This window comes from Mizuhopecten yessoensis, unplaced genomic scaffold (genome assembly GCF_002113885.1).
Source record: "Mizuhopecten yessoensis strain PY_sf001 unplaced genomic scaffold, ASM211388v2 scaffold1591, whole genome shotgun sequence".
Lineage (NCBI taxonomy): Eukaryota > Metazoa > Mollusca > Bivalvia > Pectinida > Pectinidae > Mizuhopecten > Mizuhopecten yessoensis.
The window spans coordinates 33,587-39,921 of NW_018404123.1; positions in this window are offsets into that span (position 1 = coordinate 33,587).

Consider the following 6,335-nt stretch of genomic DNA (forward strand, 5'->3'; position numbering starts at 1 on the left):
GGGGGAGGGATTGAGATGTTCCCTGATTTCACTATTCTCAGTGTCCGTCTCTGGCTCCGTGGTAGGTCTGCCTCAAAATGAGAAATGTCTATTAACAGCTAAGATCATCTGAAATGATAATGAATGTTGACACAAGAAACAAGTGACATCTGAAATGATAATTAGTGTGGCCACGAAAAGGTCTCAATTGATACAAGTGTAAGGGACAGGCTAGGCCACTCTAATGGCCAGATTAGATCCGGCAGGTTCTCGACAAGAGATAGGATTCAGTGAAAAGGAAAGATCTGTCAGATTTTGATTGTCAGTGTTACTATAGCTATTATGGTTCGTTTTGAGGGTACATTGCGGCGGTGTTTAATAAACTGTCACTAACTACTGTATCCGACCCTGTGTATTTGATAAGCTCTACAGGGTTTTATCACAATTATATTTAGGGGAATTTTGGTTGTGATTATATCTTACGTTTTATTTGAACATTTTAAGGGCGATTACAAATTTATATATATATATATAAAAGACATTTTCGGAAAGTGTTCTGTTTTCTTAAAGATTTGGAATTAGAATGCCCTTAAAGCATTATTTACCTGTAGCCTATGCGGCGTGTCCATGGTATCCTATTGATTCAAATTAACATGCTTTATCGCCATTCCTTTGTTTCCTCTAGTGTTATTACCATTAATCAAACTTTATTATTTACCCTTACGTCATCATTGAAACTTTACAAAACGTGCTATTTTTATGAAAGTAGCTATATAGTCTTCAACTCTTCAAACTATATCTTAACATAAGAACGGTTCCAACAATGATTCAAACTGTTACAAAGGTTAAAGGTTAAATAAAGCATATTGAGCTGTACATGTACACTTTAACGCTCGAGTTTACTCTAAAGCACGCATTTACAAACGGATTTCACCCATTCTATGTTCCTAAACATTTTTTTAGCTTCGTGCCCAATTTTCAAACCTGATTAAACTACGGAGTGTCTTTTACAATTTAAAATAACTAGTTAGATAAACATGATACCTATCATCACGAGTTAGGGATCCTTTTTCTCCCATAACGTTCATATTTTATCTGGAAAGCCATACGTTTCCCTTGAAAATGCGCTATGCAGGCTTCCGATTGGGGAAACAATTGCCGTGAATCATGACGTCACAATGGAAGATGACGTCGCAAAGCATTGTTACGTGACGTCATAAGCAAAAAAATGACCAATGAAATCACGTCCAGGGTGTTAGTGGGTAACCAAAACTAACTTAGTTAACCTAACTAAAATCAATATACCTCTAGTTATTTTACACTATACAAAAGTAACCACATAAACAAGCTATTTCCCCTCTAACTGCATGCCAGGGAAATTGTTCGTCTTGAGGGGTGCGATAGTTTTGAAACTATTTCCCTCGGAAAATGCGGGAAATTGAGTGACGTCGTGGGCGGGGCCTGACCGAATATTGACCAATCAGCGCAATCGAATTACGTCGGCAATTTCCGCCCAGCGGAGCCGGTACTTTCTGGACCGACCTTCACCTCGCATTGTTGTTGACAGACTACAACAGAAATGGCGACCCCCAGGTTTTCTGTGTTGCACGAGAGCGAGTTGTCGGACATATTAGAGGCAAAAGACAGTTGGAACAAAAAACACCAGCACAGGCATCCGTTACATTGCTCTCTAGCTACCTCACTAAAAATGGTTTGGATATCGTGGACATGGAAACGGGCACAGTGGAGAATTGATGCGACGCTGAGGCGTGTTTATGCCGAGCTTCGAAAGCAGGATCGGAAAAAAAAATTGTTGTCTAATAATATTTAGAATATTGTAAGGGAGTGTTTGTATCGGTATAATAAAACAGTTGAAGTATGGGTATTTCGGGATATAGCAAGTTTATGATCACCCTCGTCCAGGACTATTTAAATTTAAATATTTAAATAGTCCTTGCCTCGGGGGATCATAAACTTGCTATATCCCTCATACCCATACTTTAACTGTTAACTATCCAATGAATCGGGAGTGAGGAAATCAATAGTGGTTGTGGGAAATAAATGTACTGTGTACTAATACGGTGTTCTTTATGTAATAAGGATTTTAATGCTTTTCCTGTTCCGAATTGGGATGGTTGATGGTGGAGCTTATCTGTTACACAACACGCTGAACACCACGTTGTGAATTCACTGTTGCATCAACGTCACATTGTAGCTGTGACAGTCAGAGTTCATACCCTAGGCTCCCTCCGCAAGATCTCTCTCAAATTTAGCAAATGTCCTTTTAAACATAGTTCTGGAACACGACACATAATCTACTTACACACAGATGATATAGAATTACAACATCAAACACATAGTTCTAAAGTACACTAAGTGCTGTACCCAGGACATCACAGGCTCCTCCGGCCAAGGCCTTCCCTGGCCTCTCTCTCAAGAGGCCCTAGCATCCCGTCTCTCCACTTTGGACTCCAATTCTAGACTCTTAAGTCCCTTAACAATGCTCATCAAGTACTTGTAACAATCTTTACAAAAGTAACTATTCATGTCAATCATGAGCACGTACCGCCTATTATGTATATATATAACACTATCTACAATTCAACAGTCCCCTGGACATCAATGCTCAGCGTTACCCAAATCGTAAGATTTGACCTCAGATGTACTTTTCACCAAAGTGCTGCTCTCTACAGATATCCACTATCTTACATGTGTATTCATGAAGGACAAATCCAGACAGAACGACAAAATCTTAAGTAAAGGGAGAAAGGTTACAGAAAAACCATTATAATTTATATGCTCTAGGGCATATCATCCTCTTTATCAGCCCTCTTCCCATTTTCTATTGATAATCAATTTCTGTCATAAATACATTGTATTTTCATTCCTGACATGTAAAATGACATTTCTGACATGTATAATGATATACCTGACCTGTATAATGACAATCTGATATTTATAATGACATTAATGTCATGTATAATGACATTCATGAATAAGGATGTTTCTGACATGTATAATGACATTCATGTCATGTATAATGACACTTCTGACATGAATAATGATATTTCTGACATGAATAATGATATACCTGGCATGTATAATGACACTTCTGACATGTATAATGATATTTCTGACATGTATAATGATATTTCTGACATGTATAATGGTATACCTGACATTTATAATGATATTTCTGACATGTATAATGATATACCTGACATGTATAATGATATTTCTGACATGTATAATGATATACCTGACAAGTATAATGATATACCTGACATGTATAATGATATTACTGACATGTATAATGATATTTCTGCCATGAATAATGATATTTCTGACATGTATAATGGTATACCTGACATTTATAATGATCTTTCTGACATGTATAATGATATACCTGACATGTATAATGATATACCTGACATGTATAATGATATACCTGACATGTATAATGATATACCTGACATGTATAATGATATTACTGACATGTATAATGATATTTCTGCCATGAATAATGATATTTCTGACATGTATAATGGTATACCTGACATTTATAATGATCTTTCTGACATGTATAATGATATACCTGACAAGTATAATGATATACCTGACATGTATAATGATATACCTGACATGTATAATGATATACCTGACATGTATAATGATATACCTGACATGGATAATGATATTTCTGACATGTATAATGGTATACCTGACATTTATAATGATCTTTCTGACATGTATAATGATATACCTGACATGTATAATGATATACCTGACAAGTATAATGATATACCTGACATGTATAATGATATACCTGACATGTATAATGATATACCTGACAAGTATAATGATATACCTGACATGTATAATGATATACCTGGCATGTATAATGATATTTCTGACATGAAGAATGATATTTCTGACATGTATAATGATATACCTGACATGTATAATGATATACCTGACATGTATAATGATATACCTGACATGTATAATGATATACCTGACAAGTATAATGATATACCTGACATGTATAATGATATTTCTGACAGGAATAATGATATTTCTGACATGTATAATGATATACCTGACAAGTATAATGATATACCTGACATGTATAATGATATACCTGTCATGTATAATGATATTTCTGACATGAAGAATGATATTTCTGACATGTATAATGATATACCTGACAAGTATAATGATATACCTGACATGTATAATGATATTTTTGACATGTATAATGATATTTCTGACATGTATAATGGTATACCTGACATTTATAATGATCTTTCTGACATGTATAATGATATACCTGACAAGTATAATGATATACCTGACATGTATAATGATATTTCTGACAGGAATAATGATATTTCTGACATGTATAATGGTATACCTGACATTTCTAATGATATTTCTGACATGTATAATGATATACCTGACATGGATAATGATATTTCTGACATGTATAATGGTATACCTGACATTTATAATGATCTTTCTGACATGTATAATGATATACCTGACATGTATAATGATATACCTGACATGGATAATGATATTTCTGACATGAATAATGATATTCCTGGCATGTATAATGACCCTTCTGACATGTATAATGATATTTCTGACATGAATAATGATATTTTATTATGACATGCTGATATTTATAATGACATTCTTGTCATTATAATTTTGTAAATTATTACATTCTTAATGTCATCAATGATACTAGCGTTTCGTGTTAAATTTTTAGTGTCGTGTTTGTATTCATTTTGATTACAAATGCGAAACTAAAACAGTTTAAACCTTACATTTACCTATCAGCAAATAATCTGACCGACAAGCGTATCATCAGTTATACACTACCATGATAGCTTAGCTTGTGTCCTTACCCACTTGTCGATACAATATTACTGTCAGTGTTGTTGGTTTTGTTTATAAAATAGTGTTTCCATTGATCCGGATATGGTATATTTATAGTTAGACAGACAACTGAGTTCAGTGTGGTTATATATACTAGTATTTATATAATGTCATTGTCAATGTCAGCGATAGAACACGGAGACAGAGTCGTATCTACTGTGGCAGGGAAAGGATATTCGAAAAACATTTACATTGTATACTTTGGAATGCAAATGAGGGAATACATTATATTATTTAGGAATTGGTGTAGGATTTATTTCAATATAATTAGTTTAATTACGTTCGAAAGCAAGTGTCATCTTCCCCAATGTCTTTTCCATACCACCACAAATATCCGTCTCTAATATAGAGTATCTCAGCCACATAACGTTGATCCGGCAATAAATGAGCATGATACATATAAACTTGATACCCTTATTATTTCATTCATTCACCCCTGAAATTTCATAATGAACTATTCTAACCCTGAATTGTAAGGGTTCAAATATGTCTTCAAGGGTGAATGAGGTAAAAAGTACAAATAAGACTATTAACCATTCATCAAACACTGCCATTTATCTACAACAGTCCACAGGAGAGCAAAGTTCATTTCCATTCCATTTAACGGAGCGTTCCAGTTCTGTTAACTTAAACTGGTCTGCTAAATGGAACAGAGCGTTTCCCTAATCTAATAGAGTCTACCTAATGGGGGAAAAGTCCCAGTTTGTGCTATGTAAATTACATAAACTTTACAGTCGTCATCTTTTCAAGTTATACGTGCACAACTGGAGATATCACATAATAACCGTATCGAAACAGAACTATTCCTTAAATTAAACTGGTGGAATATATAATACCTTTCTGGCTAAAATGAAATAAATAAAGTTTATCTGGCAATACGGAGCATCTAAACATATAATTTAGTCCATATGTGTCCATATTAATGCCAACTTTGAACCCGAAAATGAGACGTTCCCGGCCAGGAGCCAGTTTTGGCAGATCGTCGCATTCCATTAAAAGGTAATAGGATTGTGTCACCATTTCTCAGTAGAATTTCTTCAAATTTTGTAGTTATATTGCTTTAAAGTGAAGAAAATTTTCTGCCACAAAGAAAATATAGGTTGTCAGAATTTTAAGGATTTTAAATGGAAATTTATGTAAAAAGGAGTGAATTTTGAAAAAAAATGAAAGACACAATATTTTTAAAAAATAATGTCAATAAAAATGATACTGACATATATTAGTATTGCATTAATGTATATCAATTTAATAAATGCTGAAATTGTGTAAAATTAATTCTCTATACACGATATAAAAATTGACATTTTATAATAAAACCATATACACATAGTAATTGCAGGTAAGAGTTATCGTTCTTGAAAAACTTCACAGTAGTGAAATAGGTAGCCGGTTTCCTGAAGTACAGAAAAATG